Source organism: Melospiza melodia, chromosome 11 (assembly GCF_035770615.1).
Source record: "Melospiza melodia melodia isolate bMelMel2 chromosome 11, bMelMel2.pri, whole genome shotgun sequence".
Classification (NCBI taxonomy): Eukaryota; Metazoa; Chordata; class Aves; order Passeriformes; family Passerellidae; genus Melospiza; species Melospiza melodia.
This window is the reverse complement of record NC_086204.1, coordinates 26,477,377-26,500,986: the sequence shown is the minus strand read 5'-3', so window position 1 is coordinate 26,500,986 and position 23,610 is coordinate 26,477,377.

Genomic DNA, 23,610 nt, shown 5'->3' with positions numbered 1-23,610 from the left:
AGAGATTACAAAGTTTTTCTTGTAGCCCCTGTATGAGCAATAGGAGGCCCTATAAAAAACCTCTCATGTTTATGTTCATTATTTTCAAGAGTTCCAGCTATTTATGTGCCTGTAAATAACCATTTAGCAGCAGTAGGAGTTCTCCATGGAGCAAGGCTGTTCCATTACACTGCAGCACCAGGCTGAAGGATGATGCCTGATCAAGCTGTCATCTGCATCTTTCAGACTTCACACCTGCTTGGAGTCAGGACAGTTTTCCATTCATAGGCTCTGTCCCTTCATCACGCTGGCCAAGGCGATTCTTAATGGTAGCACTGAGCTGCAACAGCAGGTAATTCAGACTTGCAAAGAAAGGAGCAGCTTCCACTGATGCAGATGCAGGCAAAACAACACAGTTCTTACACTGAAACCTTTTCACTGCTAATACAGCCCCAAAGACAGAGCCTGACTTCCTGCCATAATATGCATTTATTCATTCCTTTATCACCACAGAGCAAAAGTGGTTTTCACCTGTCACAGAACTCCTGGAACTCGTCTCCCTGTGCCAGTGGCAGAAGGGTTTCTTTGAAAGTCTCACGGGAGAGCCATTTGCATGCAGCACGTCGTGGACATGCTCCAACTGCTGCTGCACCACAGGCATACCAATGCACAGGGCTTATAAAATAGGGTTTGTCGTGGCTAGTCCTTGAGAGGTGGCATATTGGGAAGAGAAAAATAAAGGTATTAAGTGAGACTGTAGCCATTCTGCCCTTAAGAGAAGCGTGTCATCTGCCCGCCATTGGCAGTGTGAGCCAGTGCCAGCTGACAGAGAATATCTGAAGAGACAAGTGGGAGTGTGCATGGACTAAGGGATTGATATGGAGCGACTCCAAAATTTGTACATATAATTTCTAAGGCCCTTTATTCAGGGGGTGCAGATGCACATATCAGGGCATTTATAGCTTGGTTTATGTCTAGTAAATAAAGAAGTGGCAACTGGGCAAAAAAAGAAAAAGGTCTTTTGCAGCAAAGAAAGAACTTGCACAACTGTGTTAGAGGATCCATACAAATGTAGGGATTAATGGACAGAAAGGCACAGAGTTGAAGAGTGTACTGTACATTTTCAGCATCTTGCTTTTTGGCTATCACAGATCCTGTAGCTGGCAGAAATAGCCAGCAGTGCAATTCATCATTTTCCTGTATGGTAGGTCCTTTGCATTTATCTTCTTTCACTGATGTGATATATAAAACCTGGTGATTTCTGGATATTTTCTAGTCAATAAAATATGTTTATTGTAGTCTCATAGTATGTTTAACTTGCAAAAAATTATTAAAAAACGCCAAGACCTGACATAACAGTTTAACACAGAATTTCCCAGACAGGAATAAGAAGAAATGCTAGTGTTCTGAGCACCTATCTTACTGGCATAAACATATTTTGAATCTTTCAAAAGTATTTTTAATATTTTGAATTTTCTATCCCCTGCCTATTTGAGCACTAATTCATGGAATTGCACTGGTGGTTCTGCTATAGAACAAAGACTCCAAGACTGAAAACAAGACACTGTTACCTCTTCATCATAAGAGAAAAGATACACACATTGGTTGAGGCTGGTGCTCTGAGTCAAGAATTTCTTGTAGAATGTGCTTCAACTTGGGGGACCAAAAATGGTAGTTTAAAACCCTGTTATCAGGAAGCTTAAATTTGCCATACATGGAGCCACATCCCTACATCAAACAGAGCTACTCAGGCTGGAATTGTTGAATAACTTCATTGGTGATTCACTGAGGTTATAGAGAACATGATTGTTAAATTTGCAGATTAGCACCAGGATTGAAGGGCTGCAAGCATTTTGGAGGGTAGGCTCAGTATTCAAAGCTATGTTTATAAATTAGAGAAATGAGCAGAAAAAATGTGAAGACAACTTGATAAGAACAAGGAGAGCACAGGCAGGAACCATGGCTGCAGCAGCAGAGCTGAGTGAGAGTTCTGCAGGCAGGAGAGCAGAGAACTTCAGCACATCCTGAACTGCTCTTCAGGCACCAGTGCTGAGCTATTGAGCAAGTAACAAACAGCACTTGAGCTGTCCAGGCTGAAGGAATGAATCAGGCAGGTGAGGTGTATAAATGCCCCAGGCTTCTCTCTCCTCTGCTGGAATGGTCTGACCCACCTGGCACGTTGCACTTTAGGAACACTTGGATCAATTAATTAGTCCTCAATGATGGTAGCCAGAAGGATCACAGATCTAAAAAAAACATGGCTTTGAGGAAAAACTGAATAAATTGAAATGGTCCAAGGATGTCAGGGCTGATGGGGGTGGGGAGGAGAGAAAACAAATTGCCATGGAGTAAAAAGAATCTTCTTTCTCATATCTGTATTCTGTCAGTAGTATTCTGTTATCATTGGACTTCTAAGGAAATATCTCTAGACAGCAGCATTTAGCTTTCTTTGCTTGTCTACAGTATAAAAATATTTACATTAGTTTCCTTACTAAATAGATAGGAGGATGTCAAATAAGTCTCATTTTTCTAGGCCAGTTTGACAGAGAGAATTAATATATTGCTGCTTATTGTTATGCAGTATGGTTTTAAAGTTGAAATTCAGTGAAAATGACTGACTTTGTGGTGGAAATATCAAAGTTGGAATTAGACTTTGTATTTAGCTGCCTCTAGTAAAAGAAGTTTCCCATACTTACTTTCAAGTATCTAACTCAGCACAGACAGGAAAGTTATGAATGTTGTTGGTATGTGGCCTGTTAGCATTTCACATTTATTTTAATTGTTTATTTTATGGTATTTCTTAGATCATTCTGGAATCCACGCCCATTCGGGCATTAGTGATTTTCCTTTTCCTTCTCTTTATCTGATGGACACTGGATTTAGGCCCAGATATATAGAATTGTCTACACAGAGACAGTGCCCTTCATTTACAAACTAGCTGGTAATTTTCAAGGTTATTTATTAGGGGCATAGCTAACATTTCTAGTTAGGATATTTTATTAAGAGCTGAGTCAAAGTTTTAAGCTTCAGCCAGCTGGATAACACCTTGCAGGGCACCTCCAGTAATTATAGCAATTTTCTTAGAATAACATGCTCTTCCATGAAGTGCATCTGTAATTATTTATCTCATTAATGGGATAATCTGCTTTCATCAGCATGACCATGTGAAAATGCATTTCAACATACAGATACAATGTTAATGCCATGTGTGTGTTTTTATGACTTTTTCAGCTTTTGAATATTATTGTGTTTAGAATGGATCTGTGCAGCAAAAATACTAAAATAATTTCCTGTCACTGTCCTAGGACTAGTATGTGTATCACCATTGCAGATGCATCCAGCTTCACTGAACTGCTTTGCCTTGGTATCTTTCATGCTGCATTTACAGAATGGTTATTTTCCCCAATATTCTTTTTAGAATAATCATTCTTTTCTTATTTTGTTTTGGTCTGATTCTTTCCCTTTGCTAGTCGTTCATTTTATTCACTAACCTAATATTGTTCAAGTACAAAATAATCTAGATCTTGACACTGGACTCAGCCTTCCTGTAGCTCAGTGAGGTTTGGAAATTTTACAGGAGCAGTTATTAATTCTTCTATTCCTCCTTGAGAACGTGATGTGGTATTTTCAGGGAATTCAGTGCTGCATAAATTTGCTATTTGTCTAAAGAGAGGCTTATAGTTTCATTGCTAATGATGGAGACATGCACAAAAAGCTGTTTTGAAATGTTCAACTCTGAAGTAAATTGCAAATTTCTACTATCAGTAAGTTTGAATGAGGATTCAGCTGGATATTTAGCCAGCCAGCAGCAGAGGAATAATGTTCCCAAAGAGCATTAGAGGTGTTGCTCATCTCCAAGAGCTGCCCCTTAGGGAAGCTCTGAATTTGTATCATGGTGCTTGTCCACTCTGACACCTTTTCAATTTCCCTGTTTGCTCATAACTTTATCCCAGAAAACTGATTCTACTAGAAATACTACAAATCAGTTCCTGTGAGATGTATAAAAACCTGTCCCCAGAAACTCAGGAGCAGTGATTGGTATTGGAGATGAGGAAGCTGTGAGGGTGAATTGAAAGGATGTGACATCTCTGTTCTCCACTTCTGCATTATGGCTCCTATTTTCCTTGAGGAAGGAGACAAATGGGGCTCGTTTCCAAGCTAGTGAATATAAAGTTGAAGTAATTGCATCTGCAAATATGTGGTCATGGTTTATATGGTTGAAATAAATGACATTGTGTCTCAGTGCTCAGTGATGCAGAAAACAGAGTTAGAGACAGAAGCATAATTTTTTTTTTCTTTTTGTCTTCTCCCTGATTAACCAACATGTCACATCTTCCTTTTATCTGAACTCTACCTTACATGATGATAACCAGCTGTGTGTTCATGGGGTGGAATCTGCAGCACAACACCTGTGACACAGACATTTGCAAGGTACTTTAATGGTGCTCCTCCAACATTAAACGTGGTCTGATTTGTTATTCATTTTGTGAAATCCTGAGCATACAGCACATAGAGCAACATATCAATTTGTTGTGCTTTAGCAAACAAACAATGTTTGTAAAAGAGCCAAAACAAATCTGCTGCTTGTCATGTCTTATGGATAGGTTGTTGTCCTAAAAAGTATGGAGCTTTCCATCAGTGTGCTATGTAGAGTTCACCTTAATGCTTTAGTAGTACATTTTACTACCTTTATATCTAATAAATACTTTGGCATGGTACAATTAAGTTACATTTCAAAGAAAATTTAGAATTATAGAATCATAAAATTGCACTTCTGTTTGATTTGTTATTTCACAGGAAAATCATCTTCATTTTCAGGAGCTGTGTTGCTATATTTACTATTGATTCATGGCTGGTTTTTGTGAATACAAGCAACATTTCTCTCAAACTAAAATTGGGTTGATCATGAAATATTCCCTTGCTGTCTTATGCACAGGAAGGAGCCTTTAGATGCTTGTGTACTAAGAGCAACCTGTCACAGGGCAAGAGCTGCCTGCTGTAACTCAGACTGGACAGAGCACATCTCTTTTCTCCTCTGGAATGGGGACAGAGCATCCTTGGTGCAGCTTTGTCAGATCTGTGACAGACCAGCTCTTGGTGGAGCTGGTGCCTAGGATGCACTGGAGTATCCTTCCATATTCTGTACAAAGTAAAGGGTCATGGTGTACTGGGTAAGAGAGAAACACACAGACAGCAATAGCTGCAGTGGAAATCTATTCCTCCTTTTTCCTACCCCTTTCCTAAAGACAGCTGCAGAGAATGTAGTCTGGGAGCTCTCAGCACTTCTGCATAATTGTGCACTTAGTAATGATTAAAATTTTGCTCATTTACTGATTTCTAAGGAGCTGGTTCCAGTTCAGCTGTGGATAAGTTATTTTTCCAGCTGCATCTAAATGATAGTTTTCATTTTCAGCACCATGATTAATGATTTCAGAAACAATAAGAAAAAATATAGTTTTCATCAGCATATTTCTAATCCTTGTCAATCTGAAAAGTTTCTGTAAATACCCTCATCTTATCTTTAATTATGTTGGTTATTTTTTTAATTATGTAGGTTTCTTTGTCCTTGTTGATGCCTCACCTGAATGCTGTAAAAAGGCTTCTAGCTGGGTGCCCTGTGTTTAAGTAGCCACTGTCCTAGATTGTCCTGCTCATATGATACAGTTCAAAGGCAACCTGCCTTCAATGCAAATCTGGAGTAATCCCACTATTGTTAATCAAAGCACTCCAGAATGATACCAGTTCAAATGGGAATAGAATATAGTGCTGTGATACAAATCCAAAGCAATCCAATTGAACTCAGCCCTCAAATAGTCACCATAGATGTATTATAGAGCTATGGCCACACAAAATCACTTCTCAGTAGTTCATTTCATATGTGTTTGTTTTTATTCCCAGCAAACCTGAAGGGCCATCAAACTGTAAATAAAATTCTTTCCCTCAGAATGTGAAATCTTGAAATATTCAGCTGCAGGCTAAGTCTTACTCCTCAAGCATCATTCCTTTATTTAAAGCTGTTCTCTGCTGCAGACTGTTACTCTGTTGGCAGAAGCACTTCCTGGGGCACTCAGATGAAGGAGACGTGGCTGACAATTTGTCTTCAAAATCCCCTGTTTGCTTGAGGAAGGCTTATTATTAATAGATGCCTTTAGCAGATAGTGAATCTTTTAATTGCCAATTTCCAGTCTGCAGAAATTGCTCATAGCTCACCAGAGCAATAGTCATCATCAGCTTGTAAAGGCCTTTTGTTTGCTCCTGCCATGAGCTCAGTGTCATCACACCCATTAATCTGAATAAACTGCATGTTGTTTATCTCCATCATTTCTGTGAGCTGGTGATGAGCCCTGTCAGTCTCACAAACATTGAGATGAATGGGTTTCCTTGGAAAACCATTGCTGGGACAGGAAAAAACAAAGACGAAAGAATAAAGTGCTGAGGAAAAGAAAGGTAAAAGTTAAAACCTGAGTATTAAATTGAATTGCCTGGATTTGAAAATAAGATTAAATTCTTTTTGGCCAAACTGCTGGCAGGTTGACTTTGAATTGTCTGAAGTGAGTGGGAAAGATGCCTGTCTTCCATGGGAGCAGGATCTCTTGTGGGAATGGGTGTGCATTTTTTACCAGGTAACTTCTGAGTCAATACAGACTGAGCCCTCTCAGCTGGCTGGGTCGATTGATTAAGCTGAGTACAATGTGAGCCCCAGAGCACTCAGTTATCAGACACACATGACAGGCAGCACAGTGGGGAGAGCCCAAGGTCTAACCCAGACCTGTGTTCATCCTGTGAGCAAACCCAGTGTGAACAAACTTCTGGGGACCCCTCTCCACTCCCACTGAGTGTAACAAGGCTGATCCTGCAGGACCTGCAGCTCCAACTGAGATCTGTTTCATCCAGGAAGGGAATAACGCTTTCACACTTTTGTAGCTAAGTTCAGTGTGCATTTGGAGAGAAATTACAAATTAATAAATTATTATGTTAGACTGCACAAATTATTTTGGCAGGTCACTTTAATAGATTTAATAGATTTATTTTTATTGTTACACTGAAGTTTGGAGTGTTTAGTGCTGTTATGGAGCAGCTGTGGTCTCTGTGGAGCAGAGACACTGGTACCCACGTGCTCATCTGAACCTCGTTGCACTGAAGCACATTTTAATGGGTTGAAGCCCCTTGTAGGTGCTGTGGGAGAGCCACCCTGTCCCACTTGTCACCCTGTAAAGTGCAATGCAGGAAACAGTGGATGTGCAGCACAGAAATCCTTGTCCAGGTTGCTGTGAATATGCAGACACCCATCTCTGGAAACAGAGAGGGAAAAAAGCTTCTTTCATGTTTATTTTTAAGAACCTGGATAGTGTGGAAAACTTGCTAAAGTAGCAATTCTTCGGATTCAGATAAGCTTTCCCCATATATTTCTTATCTCCAGTGGCTGCTGATAATGACTGGCCTTCTCACCTGCAGAGCTGCTCAAGAGTACATTACAATGTCAAGTGCTAAAGGAAATCGGTCACATATTCATGAATGCAAGCTTATGTCCCAATTTCCAGTGAGCAGTTTCATTTGATGTGACAGAAAGCATGCAAATTGGGATATTGGCAGGAGCAGAAAAAGTTTTTTGTGCATAGTGTTACAAAGGAAAGCATCAGTGTCTACATATATTAAAATTAATCTGTTTTTAAGGTAGCAATGCTGTAAGGAACAGCTCTTGCATTCAGTATTTTAAAAGCAGAATTAGGATTACACAACAATTTACAGAGAGGGTTTTCATCCTAATGAAGATGTAATTCCTGAGGGTGACTGTCCCCAAGTGCCATCAGTGGAAAGCCTAACACTCTAAGTCCCAAACCACAAATTAGGTACAACAATGTCTGGTTGTGTGCCTAATGGTAATTAAATGCTGAGGATTCTGAGGCTGCTGATCTCAAACTTTAATTGGTGCTTATTTAAAAAAAAAGTAACCCAAAATCTGGAGATCAGGCAAATTCAGAAGTTTGGGGTTTTTTTCCTCTTTTCTAAAAGTTTATATAGATCCAAGTGGACAATGCCATTGTTGATGTATTTACAGTTTTGTCTTTGGGTTGTGAGGTCTCTGACTCTGTATTATAACTGCAGAACATTTGTGCAAAATACTGGCAATAAGGAAATAAGAAGGAGCAGAAATACCAGCAGATTTGGTAATCCCCCTTTTTTATTTTCTCCCTTCCTGCTCTATTTGCTTGGACTCTTCACTTCTTCCTTGAGGCGTATTTTCATCTCATGTTGCTGCCTGTGCACATCAATTACACTGGCAGCTCTCACAGAGTAAACCCAATAACCTGGAGAGTTACCAGTGCAGTAAATGTTTTTCTTTTTTTTCCTTTGGCAATGATCAAAACACAGGATGGCTCATGGCTCAGTGTGCCTGATCTCTTGTGTTTAGGGCAGTGCTGCTGGCACGTGTAGTCAGTGTTTCTGTGGTGCTTCTCCTCCTTAGTGCTCACCCTGTTCCCAGAGCTTTGCTGAGAGTTCATCTCCTTGTGCCATTGTTTGGCTGCTTCTTAAATGTCCTAATAAATGGTCACTTTAAGCAAATGCTGCTTATGGGTAGAATATCACTGTGATTTCACTGTGGCTTCTGGAGTAGGACTTGTGATGACAAATTTTTTCCTCATCTTGGACTGTCTAGTCAGTGATTCCTTCAAAGAAAGCTTGCTAATTCCACATTCAGACATACTCCATTACATATATATATGTATACACACACACACATATATATATGTATGTATGTTGCTCTAATTCCAGACAACTGATAACTGCTTATATCCCAGAGAGACCCTCTGAGACTGGGACTAAGCTGTGGTCTTTTTGAGGAGGAAGGGGAATAAAAAGGGCTTGTTCTACTGGCTAGTTTCAAGGTGGAAAAACTGAGGTTTTGTCAGTGTTTAAAAGTGGTAGGAGCTGCAGACAGAATGGAACTTAACCTTTTGATAGCTTATGTTCTGCAGATGGGTATCTTGGAAAAGACTAATCTTGTATTGTAATGCTGGACTGTGTTCCAGATGGAGAGAATAAATTGAGTTGGCAGAAAATATGAGCTGTACTTTGTTTCCATAACTGCATTACTGGCCTGAAATGAAAGGTGGAAGGGCTGGCATGTGGAGACCCAGGCCTCCAGCAATTTGGGGACATCCACATCCCTGCAGTGACTGTTAAAGTCATATGTGCCATGCAGGCAGGGCATGCTGGCCTGCAGAGGAAGAGGTTTCCACCTCAGAAACACAGGCTGTAGTTATGGCACCTGGAACAGTTCAGACAGAAAAATGTTGGAAATGTTTTCTTTCCCCATTGCTTTTTCACTTAGGCTGCTGTCCATGAGGGCTAGATCCATGCCCAGCCTCTTCCTCTCATTCCTGGCAGCTTGAAGCTCTTCATGAAATATTTGGCCACCTTATTGCATCTCATATTTCCCCCACCCTTCACTTCTTGAATAGTTTGTTCACAATTTTGAGAATCAAATTATTTTACAGGAAGTGTCTTTTCTTCACTCAGATTAAAATTTTGCAAGAAGTTTGGTATAGCCTTGTGTCCTATCGACCACCCTGGCCTGCAGGACTTGCATTCTCTTTGTGTTTTTCTCTCCTGAGCTCATTTACACCTTCAAATGGTTTCTTGCTGTCGTCTTTCCTGTTTTCCTCCTGCATCTCTCCTGGTTGCTGTGCCAACATTCCTGCTGCCACCTATCGTGAGTCTGGAGATGTCACCAGTGTTCCCCAAGCCATGTTTGCACTGAGCACACACATTTAAATATGGATGAGCCTGGATAGATTCCACTTTGTCTTTTGCCTGGCACTGTTATAAGCTTGTCATAAACACTTCCTAAAGGATTGCCACATTGAAATATTTAAGAAGCTGTTTAATCTAGTTACACAGATTAAAAATATTTAGTTCTTTAATTCACCTCACTCTCTTGCTTCTATTTGTTATATTTACAGTACAGCTGGCAAATTTGTTGAGAAAAAAGATCAACAAATAATGATACTAATCTAAGTAACTTGCATATTTTTGTTATGAAAGGCTCATCTTTTGCCACTTCTACAAAGGAGGAGTCGGCAGGGAAGAAATACACGAAAGAAATATAAATATTAAATATTTATAAAATATAAATATAGTTAAATAATTGCTTAGGCTGAGAAAAAGCCATAACTGAAAAGACTTTCAAATCATTTTATTCCAGGACTTCAAGCCTGAATTATAGCATCAATGGCAGTTTTGCTACTTCTGTCACTAGGAAAAACTTTTTACTGCCCTTCAATGTCTGGTAAAATCAACAGTCCTCTGAGAAGTGTCAAATTATTCGTGACTTTGGCTCTGAATGCAGTAAGCTCCTGCTTGATGTGTCATTAGTTCAAAGCCAGCAAGGACGAGCAGGTTTTGCCTGTTCTTTGTCTTTCATTCCCCTGGATAGCTTGCCATATCTAATTAATATTTTGTCACCCATCACTATATAATTCCTCAATGCTGTCTTCCATATGAAATGTTTTAATCTATTTTGCTCTTTGTACCATGTGTTGTATAACAGGCTCTAGCCAGTAGACAATAGAAGCAGCTGCCTCTGGTGTTAAAATGTGTGGCAAACATGTCCTGTTCTGTGCTGCACTTCTTTGATGCTCAAACCTTATGGTAAGTCCCAAAACTCAGAAGCATGAAATAAAAATTAGTCTAGAGAGACAAAAAAATCTCTTATTATCACCAGCAAGTAGCAAGAGTCCATGTTACCTTGTTGATCATTCTGTGCATCAGATAAATTATGTATGTGTTGGTGGTGGTGAAGAAATAAATAGTAGAAAATAATAATCAGTTCAAAGTATTTCCATGATACATATTTGTAAATAGAGCTAGCTGCAGGTTTGTGGAAGCCTTTATGAGGTTGGAGATGACCATTCTGCCAGCCATGGTTTAACCCCAGCTGGCAGCTCAGCCCCACACAGCCTCTCACTCCCTGCCCACCAGCGGGAGGGGGAGAGAGCCCAAGAGCAAAGTGAGAACATCCAGGACTGAGATAAAGACAGCTGAACAGGCAAAGCCAAGCACACAGCCAAAGCAAAGCAAGGAATCCATTCCCCACTTCCCATGGGCAGACAGGTGCTCAGGGCTCCCCCAGGAGTGGTGACTTGGCAATTCAAACACCACCACTCTGAATGTCCCCTCCTCCTCCTCCTCCCCAGCCTGAAATGCTGTGCATGACCACCAGAGTCCAGATTGTCCCTTGGTCACTTGGGCTCAGCTGTGCCCTGTCCCAGCTCCTTGTGCACCTCCAGCCCCTGGGTGGGATGGGCTGAGGAGCAGAAAAGGCCTTTGCTCTGTGTAAGATCTACACAGCAATAACTAAAACATCCCTGTGATATCAACTCTGTTTTCAGCACAAATCCAAACTCCCATACCAGCTACCAGGAAGAAAATGAACTCTCTCCCAGGCAAAATTACCACACCATTGATGCCTTAAAGAATTTGTCCAGAAGTGTCTCAAGAAGTTGCTTGGGAAATCTTTAGTGTTTTTCCTGGTTTTTTTCAAGGTTTATCTACTTGCTGCATATTGGCCCTTCTTTTTTTGGTGTAGTATGATGGGAAAGACAAAACATTACTGGAAAGAAGAAAGGAGTTAACCTTGATCAAAGTTATTAGTAGTCTGTAGTATTATTTTTTTTTCTATTTTGGTTAAATTTGTCAACTTCTGGCTCATTCAGAATGTGTCCAAAAATTCCTCCAAAAGTCTTCCAAATACACTGTGAGATTAATTTGGGTGTATGAAATGCAAGTTTACAAAGTCATATGGTTTAGGAAAGCACTGAGTGACCACCCTTTAGAAATGTTTTAGGTGTCATAATCTTCTATTTTTATTTTCTTAAATGTTTTTTCTAACATGACTACAGCTATTCTAAAATTAATGTTTTTTTCTGCAAAATCTTGATTGACATTACTTTGACCTAATTAATTTCTAATTCTTTAAATCTGTTACAGTATATACATGAATCTTCATCTACCTCACAGGTTTAAAAAAAAATCGTGTTACTCTGGTATTTATCTCAGCTGTTTCATGTAACTGATGTTTTTGGAGCCAAATGCTCTATTTCAGTTGAGAATGGGAAGGCAGAATGATTGGAAACAATTTACAGAGTATTTTTGCATTGTTGGGAAGCCTCAATATGCTGTGAAGTGTCTCAGAAGTGCCTGTGCCAGCACGTGCTCTCCCTGCCATGGCCTGGGGCTGGTGCACACAGAGCTGTGCTGACCTCCTGGAATAATTTCTCTTCTTGTTTAGGTTGCTGCTTTCTGCCTTCTCTTGTGGCACATTTCTGTGGAGATACAGAAACTTAGCTGACAGTGAATTGTCCTTTCCCTGTCATTTATGTGCATTTCCACAAGATATTTGTGATTTAGCAGGAACCAGATATTCCTGGATCCAGATATTCCACAGCAAGCTCAGTGCTATTTTCCTTCTCCTATCTGGTGAGTCCAAGAGCAGAGGATAATCCAGACTGGCATTTCAGCTGATGCTGCCTGCAGGCAGCTCTTAGCTCAGGAGGGCAGAGCACAGCTGAGTGCCAGTGCACCTGGAGCTGCTTTTGCTGGGACCTGCCCGTGCCTCCAGCTCCCTGACCCCAGTCCCAGGGAGATGCCGGCGTGCACAGGCCCTGAGCTCCTTTTCCCTGAGCTGCTCAGGAGCCAGAGGCAGCCAGAGGCAGCCCCCCTGCCTGGCTCTTGCTGCCAGGCCTTGGTGCAGCTGCAGAAGAGTTCAGGCCCCACTGCAGCTGCCCTTGGTGCTGGGCTGAGCCCATGCAGTGCTGCAGTGGTGTGGGCATGACCTAACCAACACTGGGTGCAATTCAGCTGTCATTAACAGCTCCCTCCTCCCTCATTTTGATGGAGGGAATTTAATGTATTTTAGTTTTCCTTGGAATAAAACTCCTTGAGAATTGAAATCTCAGAATATACTGGTTTGCAATCAATGCAAAAGTGCTTATCTCTAGCCTTGGGCTTGAGAGGCACTCAGCTTGCAGCAGTACCTATCTATATGTATTTGATGACTCGAGTACCTTCCAAGAAAATAGCAGGAGCTGTTTGACCTCTAAATAATGCTGCACTTCCATGTGTCCTATGAACTGGGCATCTCCATTCCTCTTGCTCAAAGATGTGGATTCTGGAGCATGCAAAAGCAGGGAGATAACAATGTCACCCTGCTGGTTCAACCATTGATATTTTTCCTTGTCTCTTCAGCCCCGTCTCAGCCTGATTTACATCTTCTGAGGAACTGATGAACAGAATTGGACACTGGTGAAAGTAACTGGGTTGTTACAGTAGAAAAGCCTTTCCCTTCCTACTGGAGGTGTAAGAACTGCACCCTTTGCTTGCCTGAAGACCCTTATTTGGGCAAATAAATTCCAGTCTGAGCATTGGTCTAAAGGGGACTGAAATAATCTCTGATGCAAGGTGGCCATGGGGCCAGCTGCTCTCATCACCCCAGGCGGCTTTTAGTAGCAGAACAGAAGCCAAAAAACACCAGGATTTTGGTTTTTTTTTTTTTTTTTGAGGTTTCCTGTGGTTCTTTGGGCTGGATTCTATTTGAAGATATGTATTTCTTAGGAATCTGTGTAGCAAACAGTGACCTATACTATTATTAAATCACAAAAGCTATCTACGGACAGTGGGACAATAATGTGAGTCCTACCTTATTTCCAGATAGTTTGAGGGTAGGATAAGTATCAATGACACTTTAAGGTAATCTTTTGCTTTTAAAAGGCTTGGATGTCCATAGGTTTGAAGAGGGATTTAAACCTTTAAGGAAAACAGAAGGGAGTGGCAGAACCATTTAAGCAAAATGGATCATATCATACAGGGGAATTGAACCAAGTGAGGATGTCAGGCCACTGAACAAGATGAAATAGTGGCATTCAATCCTTCTAGTTCTCATACTGAAAACAGAACTGACCTCTTGGTTCTGGATGTCAGAACCTGGGGTCCTGCTAGTGCTGCTATAATAATTTCCTGGAATTAATAAGGGTCTTTTTCTGAGCATAAGAGTCTTTCTTTTGAAGCCCTTCCTTGCTTGGGGGAGAAGGGCATTTATTTATGCTTATGAAGCCAGATTTTCCCATGCACACTACATGATAAATCCCACTGAAATCAATTAAAGAATATATGTCATAAGTGACCATTCAGTATGACGAAGGGTGACAAATCTGGTCTGTAGCTAAATCACAGGAGGAGAAAAGTCTGTCTTCATACTTTATTTTTATAAATCCTTAAGAAAACACAAGACAGATTGGTACAAGCATGTTGCAGAAATGGAGGTGAGCAGAATTTCTTCCAAATACCCTGATAGCTGAGTTGTATCCTATACAAGATTAAGTTGGTGATGAATACATAAACAAACTAATTAGCAGCATTTTCTGTGGGAAACTAATATCCTGCTGTATTAGCCCAAAGTACTGGGAACCAAAGTGAAAAGAGGCAGATGAAAAGATGGCAAATAAAGGCCATTAAAGGAAAAAAGACAAAAGGAAAAAGAAAATGAAAAATTCTGCCTCTGAACAGATTCCAAATGGAAAACTGACATAGAGGATGCTGGTATTGTCTCCTGCCTTCTGTTAGGGCTGTCTTACGGCTTGAACTGAGGAAATCTAAACTTTCTAGACTGGTGCAAAAGGAAAAGCATCTTGGATTCCTTGGCCTGATGCCCTATTGAAGCATCAATTCATATGCCATATCAGAGTGGGCCTGGCTAACAAGTGCTTCTGCTGGAACCCTGAAAAGCTTCCAAGGATCTCCAAGCCCGGACACCTGGCACACAGGAGCTGTCTGTTGAAACCCACAGCCAGTGTCCATCTCCAGAGCTGCACCAAGTGAAAATCCACCTGCGCTACCTCTGGGTGTGAGGAGATCAGCAGAGAGCTGTGCAGCACTGAGACAGAAATCATTTAGTGCACTCCACTGTGGTTAGTGACAGCAAAAGACTGAGGAGGGGATGTGTCACTTCTCAGTGAATAGCTAAAGCCAGAAAAGCATAACTGATTTATTTCTGATTAAAATTTCTGAAAAATTACTGCTGTGGCTATTGTACATCTTGACGACTTTTAAACAGAAGCACAAAGCTGTAATTAAAACTATATTTAAAAGAATGGCTGCTCTATTAAGGATAGTTGAATAAAACTAGAGAATGTAGGTGCCACGCTAAGAAGAGAAAAATGGAGAAAAGGAAAAGGAAGAAGAAAAAAGGAAGAAGAAGTAGTAGTAGTAGTAGTAGTAGTAGTAGTAGTAGTAGAAGAAGAAGAAGAAGAAGAAGAAGAAGAAGAAGAAGAAGAAGAAGAAGAAGAAGAAGACAACTCATTTGTTCAAACTATAGGTGGCTAAATGCAGTGAACTAGTAGTGCTCAGTTTTAATGAAAATGCCTTTCATGTCCAAAGGATCTTTCTTCCAAGAATTTTGAACTTTTTCAAATTATTGCAAGGTTGCAAGGGCAACCTTAAATCTTTGCAGCTTTCTCTGGTGCAACTTATGCAGCCTTCTGTGCCTCCCATGCTGAAGCCACCCCTTGTTGCTCAGTGATGACTCCCTCAGGTTTTACTGCTCAGGCCATGGCAGGGAACAATTCTCTGGCCACATTCCTGCACGTGCCACCTGCAAACTTCAGGCTGCTCATGGCCCCTGCAGCTGCCCTGACAGAGGAGCAGCACAAGGAAGGTGGTTCTCAATGGAAAAGTGTGAGCCTGTGCTTGGGAAGTGATGGGAGGAGAAGGAGCAGGAGGTGTAAATTTCCAATTTACTGAATTGACAGATGTAGTCATTTGTAGTATGTCAGCTTTTCTGAATGTCTTTCCACAAATTCATAAAAAATAGACTGCAGCAATTTTGTGCATGATTGATGACGGTGCATACTTCATCCAGTGTTAAACTCTACAACCTCATGTGATGAGCAGTTTTTCCATATCACTTTTTGTAGGATAGATAAACATTATCTTGAAGTCTGCTTTGTGTGTTTTACTGGCATTATTAATATGTTTTGTGTCCAGTTCAGTCCCATTAAAGTCATGTCTTCAAGTACATTCACTGCTGAGTATCTCATCAGGGAGAGATGTATATTTATAATCCCTGTTAAGAGCTTGCCAGTCATACAGTCTCATGCTTTTCCTCATTCAGAACAACTTAATTTTTCAGTTTATCAGTAGCTGTGACAGTAGAAGCAGTGGGTGCTCTATTCTGAACTGCTTGACTTTGTATTATTACTCCTTAATGTGTTATATGGTAGTTCCATCTTTCTATCTCATTTCCTTTGCTTATAGCATCACTGTAAATTTACAACCTCCTGTATAACCTCTATTACCTTTTGTACCTTTTGTCTAGGAAAAACATGAACAACAGTTTTTGAAGCCCCATTCTGTCCCTTCAGGAGAACATGCCTGTAAACTCATTATTCATACAGAAAACTAAAGCAGATTTTAAATCTCTTTTAAATCTGTGTAGCTGGGTGAAAAGAATGGATCCCTTTTTATTTCATTAGGTATTTGTGTGATAGTCACATTGCTTTATCATCCTACTCCTTTATCACTTCTATTAATAATTGTATTTATTTTCTACCAAATTGTTCCTGGAACTTCCATCCCTGGAGCCATAAATTGTGCTGAAATATGTTGAGATTGTGTACTTGTTTATGCAATTTCACTAAAGCCAAATTGGAAAACAATGGCTGAAAGTGACAAGGCTTTAATTCCATTGAATGCTTTATCAAAACCGTAAAATAATAGATAGTAATTAAATGGTGCAAGAAACTGATTAATGCCTTGTGAGGCTGCAAATGTAGTCTGCTCTCTTGCTGCTGTTTTCAGACAAAGGGCAGTGACAGTCACTCTATGCTTCAATGACTTGTGTGAAAAAAACAAAACTTGTACAGCCAGGCCACTTGCAAGTTTTCACTGCTGACATCTCGACACAAACCCCTTTTGGGGTCTAACAGAGATCAGTTCAGCAGTACAGTAATGACCTCTTTTAGTGCCATGGAAATCATAAAGCATTAATGCTATAAAGCATCAGATTTTGCTCATTATTATGTTAGAAAAACATTATTATTAACACTTTATGCCTGTTTATATGAATTCTTAAGAGCAAGCTGTGACACTAAATGGTGGGTGGGTCAGCCACGCTCTTTTTAGTCAGTTTGGAAGAAAAGACAGGGAGTCCCAAATTCCACTTTCCTGAGCACAGGGCACCAGTGAGGCAGTGCACACAGCTTCCCCTCCCAGGCCTGTTCATACACAGCTGAGCATTCCTGTCTGCCCAAGTCACTGCTGACAGCTCCAGCCTTACATCATTTCAGAGAACGAGGAAGGACACCTAGAGCTCAGCAGCACTGTCTTGTACCATGCACAGCTCAACCCTGCTGCAGGGAAGGTGACTCATCCCAGTGTCTGTGGGTGAAGTTCTACTCCAGTTCCAGAATTGTTTTAATATCCTCTCAAGCACCGTGACAGGTGAGATGAGTCTGATGCCAGAGATCTTAGCTGCAAGTGTGAGGGCAGCTGTGTACTCACATCCCCTCAGGAGATGTTAGAGCTGCTGTTGCTGCCTCTGGCTGGAGTTACCATCTGATGCACCAGGGAAATGGTGATCAGGATCAGTTTCTTCAGCTCTTTGGGAAAACCACATATTCTTTTATGCTCGGTGGCTCTTCCCTCAGTGTTTCTGCATTGATTCCCTTTTAAAAGGCCCTAGAAGATGTTGCTACTTCTGTGGAAAAAAACTTTCTGGAGATTACAGTGTCATTTTACTAATGAAACAAAGACATTTCCAGCTCTCCTCTGTAGTATAACACTAGGAAATTTCACAACCCTGGCTCCTGACATACTAAACTTTACCTGGCTTCCTGATACCCAGCCAGGATTTGTGTTTTAAAGCACACTCGTGCATGTGATACTCAGAGGTTTGAAGTTAGGTGCCCAGATACCCAGGAGTCAGTTGCATCATTAAAGATGCTTTTTATGACAGAATGCAAATGTGGCTTGGTGTGTAAGGAGGACAGGAGCAGAATTTTCTCACTGGTCCCCAGTCACAGGAACAGAGATGATGAACACAAATTGAAATGCTGGAAATTCCGTATGAATGTCAGAACCTTTTACACCATGAATAGGTGTAACACAGGAACAGGTTAACCAGGGAGGCTGTGGTGTCTCCGTCCTTTGAGATTCTCAGAACCTGACCAGACACAGCCCAGGGCAACCTGTCCTAGCTGACTCTGCCCTGAACAAAGGGTAGGAGCAGATACTTCCAGAGGTTCCTTCCTACCTCAACTATTCCGTGATTCCTCAGAGACCAGATATTTGGTGCAGACTATGTAATGCTGAGGAAATATTAAATATAGGTGTGGGAATAGGACAGAAGACAGGCTCTGCAAAAGGTATAACAAAGACAATTTGTACACTTATTATCACAGCTGGTGTGTTTGCTCCTGGAGAGAATGTAGAGCTTACAATGACCTCTGAGAGAAAGGCCAAGATGTAAGCTAATACTCAAGTCAGTGCTTAATTAACCAAGGAAAAATATCAATAGAGGTGCATGTGAATGTCACAGATAATATGGAAATACAGTTTCTAATTTAATGCAGTAAAGTCTCTAGGCATGCCCACTCCATATAAATGAGATCTAGGCCAATATTAAATAGAAAGGGTGATAAAGTAGGGAAAGAAAATCTAATCTGGAACAGCTTGCTGCAGTATTATCAGAGATGTACTGATAGGGATCATCTGAGTTTCTGAACAACTGTACTTTAAGTTTCATAAAAATTGTTTTTAATGTGTTAATTTGTCATTCAGACTTGTGTTTGTAAGTCAGTGTTCCACATTGGCTCAAACCAGTCCATGAAGGTACCATTGTTTGTAACCTGAAGCCACTGGATCAGTAACAGAAGCTGTCTGGTGGGAGAGGAGCATCTCAGACCTGCAGCAAGGCTGGCCTGCCACACCCAGTGAGGGAGGGTGCCCGCACCCCACCTGGGGCCTGCATGTCCAAAACAGAACAATTCCTCCCCTTTTCCCTCCAGATCCTGTGCCCTCCATTCCCAAGAGTGGTGCTGGCACATGGATCTGGTGATGCACATCCACTTTGTTATGTGACCATCTGGAAGTGATGTTCCTGGCAGTAAAGAAAGGTGTTTGCTGTGCTCTGATATTGGGAAATGCAGCGTGGCAGAGAGCTGAGGTGGTCAATGGTGAGAGATCCTGCTCCCTGTTGAATCATTCAAACCCAGCTAAATCTTGATGTGTGCAACGAGAGCCCTGTGATCTTGGATTGAAATAACTCCAGTAAATTGGGCACTGCTGTTTCTGTTACAGGCCCTTATTTGGATGCCAGATATGCCTGAGTGGCATGACTTTACACTGAATTTCTGATGTGTCAACACTGCAATCTGAAAGGAAATGGCTCTAAAGTAATACCCACTATGTTGTTTCCCTTTTCAATTGCTGTCTGAGTAATCCTTCCTGCTTTAGTTGTGTCCTTATTTTCCTGCTCTTGAGCTCTGAGCTTTGCATAGCAGCCACAATGCTTTCTGTGCAGCATATCAAATGGGCTGTGTAGTCCATAGCAGCAGCATCTGTTTCAGGTCCTGATCTAAGCCTCCTTATTCACCCAACTTCATCCTTCACTGTGACTTCTGGGGACTTTTTTGACAACAAAATAGTAAATCTTCCTTGATTTGATAAATCTCTCTGTAAACATGTGTTGAGTTCATGAATGCTACAGGGTAGCTCTGGAAACTGTACATCTTTTCCTTATAAATCACAGTGTGGGCAGGGATTGTGGATATTCTTCACAACCTCATGCACAGTGATCCAGTCTTCCAAAAATAATGTTAATGCCAGGTGGGAGCCAAAGAGTTTTTATAGTTTGGGTGCTTTTCTTGTATCAGTGGGAACATCCAATCTTGCCATACAAGGCCTTGTTGTTACCAAACACTTTGTAAATTAACAGTTCTACTTAAAACTAAACCCACTGGTGGTAGTAATGACAATGGCCTAGGACAAATCTATCAGGCAGGAATTCCCAGAAGTATTGTTCCTCTGAACTCTGTGGGTTGCATGGGTTCTGCTCTTTCCCCAGATGCCTGCTGCTGACCACTGATGGAAGGAAGATATTGTGTGCAGATTCTTGCTTGGCCCACTGCAGGAGCCATGTCCTTAAATCAGCTGCCTACTCAGGGTAATTGGCTGTTTCAAGAGATCTAAATTAATTTGAGCCAGCAATTTAATTTTTAAATGCTCTGCATTCCATGACTGTAACACACAGTTCTCTGATTGTTTTAATGATGACTACATTCAGCCAGGCCAAAAAAGTAAAAAGAATACCCAAAAGGAATACCCATGCAGAGTGGAGGATGTGTGGGGAAAACATCAATATTTTACAGCAAGAAATCACTGATATTATTGGGGGAAATGTGATTTCTCAGACCTGCTAGTAAGAAATACCATATGTGAAAAATGAGGAAATATAGAGATGACTGAATCCATACAATTATGAGAATGAGTAATTATCACTGAGTGCCTCTTTCACACCATGTAATTGATTTTTAACTAATTCTATACCCAGAAAAACTAATCCTTGTGTGAAAAAAGAGAAATAATTATTGGATCTAAATGAATAGATCACCAAACACTGCCCCAGGAAGGCAGTGCAGTAATATGGGTACAGATGTGTTGGTCTGCAGTGAGTTTTGAGTACGGGTCTGGCTGTGCACTGCCTGCCCTGCAATCACTGCAGTGTTGTAGTGAACCCAGGACAGATCACACATCCTGGGAGGAGCACCAGCAGCAGGTGGGGGTGCCCAGACCTGGATATTGCTCTTGGTGCTGCAGCTCTTCAAGGCTCCTTTTCCCTGACTGCCCTTGTCTGCAGCTGTGACCAAGCTCCTCCTGGCCATGACGGGCTCTGTGCCCAGTCCCAGGTCCTGTCTGCCTTCTCTGAACACCCACTCTGCTCTCTCTGCAGAACCAACACCAACCTGTTCAATCAGGTGCCCTGCTGCGAGTTCCCTTTTTGTGCTTCATGCCAGCTCCCAGGCAGGAATATCACATCACTGCACAGGAACGTTTCCATCCATGGAACTGTGATTTCCTGGTGCTCCAGATGCCTTTATCTTGTGCTCATATGCACAACTGCCTGTATCTGTGCACTGCAGAAGGATGCATCCAGAATTCATTTTCTTTCTCACATAACATGAAAGGTATTTCTGAAAGAGTAGCTAGTGAAGTGATGAGAATCCTCCAGGCTTTGAAGTCTAAGCTTTGCTGGTGTGATTAGTTTAAATGGCTCGTTTGCCGTTTAGGGAAGTGGTATTGATGGGTTTGGGTTTCTTCACCCCCCTCTTCTGTTCTGAAATTTGATATCACCCAACAAGGGCTATTTGGAGCAAGCTCAAAGCTGCTGTTGTGTTTCCCAATGAGAGCCCTCCAATACATGTGCAAAGAGGAAATTATCTGGCATTTCTGAACCATTCTTCTGGTTGCCAGTGTGCTACTTTGTAATGAAAATGTTTGAAAAGACAGTGGTGGGTGTGTAATACAAACTCTCCACAAGCATAGGGCACTTCTCAAAATACTTGTTTCTGACTCACAGAGTTCAATAAGAGCAGATCCGAGTTCTCTGTGCACCCAGCTGGACCTTTTCTGCAACAGTTATTCAGCTTCTCAGATAATCTCCCACAACGAGGATTTGTCTTGGTATTTGTTGCCTAAGTTTCATCTCCCCCTCATTAAAATGAGCTCTCAGCCAGCACAACCAAGACACATCTGCCATTTATGCAGTCCAGACTTCCCTGTGGCTGGATATTAAGAGGAACTGTATGATGAAAAACCTCATTTATGCTGAAGAGCAATTTGATTTACCAACATGCAAAAAATCAATCTTAGAACTCATCCTAAGAAACCTCTTACGTAGCTCAAACCCTCTTTTATTCAACAATTCTGCATCTGCTGTCAGCAGAGAAATGGGTTTTATCTCTAAATGCACCAGAGATCTCTTGATTCTCAGCATCCTACTCACATCAAATGAAACTTTTCAAGGCTGTTTTCTACTTGTGGGTTGTTCTGGTTTTGTGCTACACAGCTAAGATGCCAGGGCCGTAAACCGTGTAATTGTTGAGCAATCACAGTTCCAGCTGAGGCCACTGCGATCTTAATCTTGAATATATGAAGAACTGTATAATAGTCTGAAAATGCAGGTTTTAAACAGCTTGTGTTAGGTACCCAAGTTTAGCTGATACTTCTTACTCAGTTCATGTTCCATAAAAATGGCAAAAACTGTAACTTTAACACCCCTGAAAGTTTATAAAAACGAATGCATTGATGTCTGAAGCATTCACACTGTTCTGATAAGCAGTGCAGAAAAGCCTATGAAGAAATGAATAATTCTGTTTTCAAAGCAGAATCTGAATAGCATGCAATAAATAATGCCTGGTGAGAGTGAATAATGAAGGGAAAATAAACCATTGAAAGCTACACATTAGTTGAACATTGCTCATTCTGCACACTGAATGAGGCAAGGGCCTTATGGAAACCAGCATATGTGACAGTGTCATTTACAGTGCTATCGTGGTGCCTGTGCACCAAGCACATGAATTACTGTTTCACAGGCAACCACACCATTTTGTGTGCTTGATTAGCAGCCTTTATAATGTAAGCATAGCACAGTTTTTGTGTGCAGTAAATAAGTTCCATGGTTTTTAAATCATTTGAAGTCCCTACTTCAAGATCTGAAGACTCTGAAGCCTTTTCAGTTAAATGGTTCTAGGGTTATTCTGTTCTTTTATGTGGGAGAACAATTCATTCTCCCTGCTTTAGCTCTCTGAAATATGTGGACTATTTTGTTTGAAACTCAGAAAGAAAATAAAGAGTGAGCCTGGTGCAGGTATTTCACATGATGAATTTTATTTATATTGTGAGAACAGAATTCCATCATGGAAATTGGTGGGCAGGGTTGTTAACTTCAGTGTTTCCAGTTGTCCCACTGTTATTTAGGAACATGGTGGTGGCTCATGCACCTCACTCATGCACCAGCAGTGACTGCAGATGCCAGAGTGCTCAGAGCCACCAGGCTTGTTTGAATCTGTGTCCTATGCTGCTGTTACTCACAGAAGGAAAAATGTGTAATTATCCCCCTTCAGGGCTAGAGCAGCAGTCTGGTTGGTCTCCAGGGACTGAGGAGGAATTCCCTGGTTTCCTAACTGGGTTTGGTAAAGAAACACTGGACAATAGCAGTAGGATTTGAAGGAGACTCTACATGAGAGACAGCAATGCTGTGTTTTGAGATCTGGGTGGGATGGGAGTGAATCATGAGAGGTGTTCAGGTTGCTCACAGTCATTGTGAAGATGGATTTACATTAAGTTTACTGCTGCCTAGATAAATATTAGTGCTGAGGACACAGAAAGGTGCCAGAAGATGATGGCCAGTCTAATTTCCCACTTGGTAGGAGACAGAGAATTTGGGATTTGACAAAAGCCGTGAACAGCTTCAGGGTCATTAAGCAATAAGCTCCTATTGCCCACAGCAATAGCTAAAGAAAGGCTACCATTCCACTTAAATTTTGCTTTTCAGCCTTTTTTAGGGGTAGTCATTAC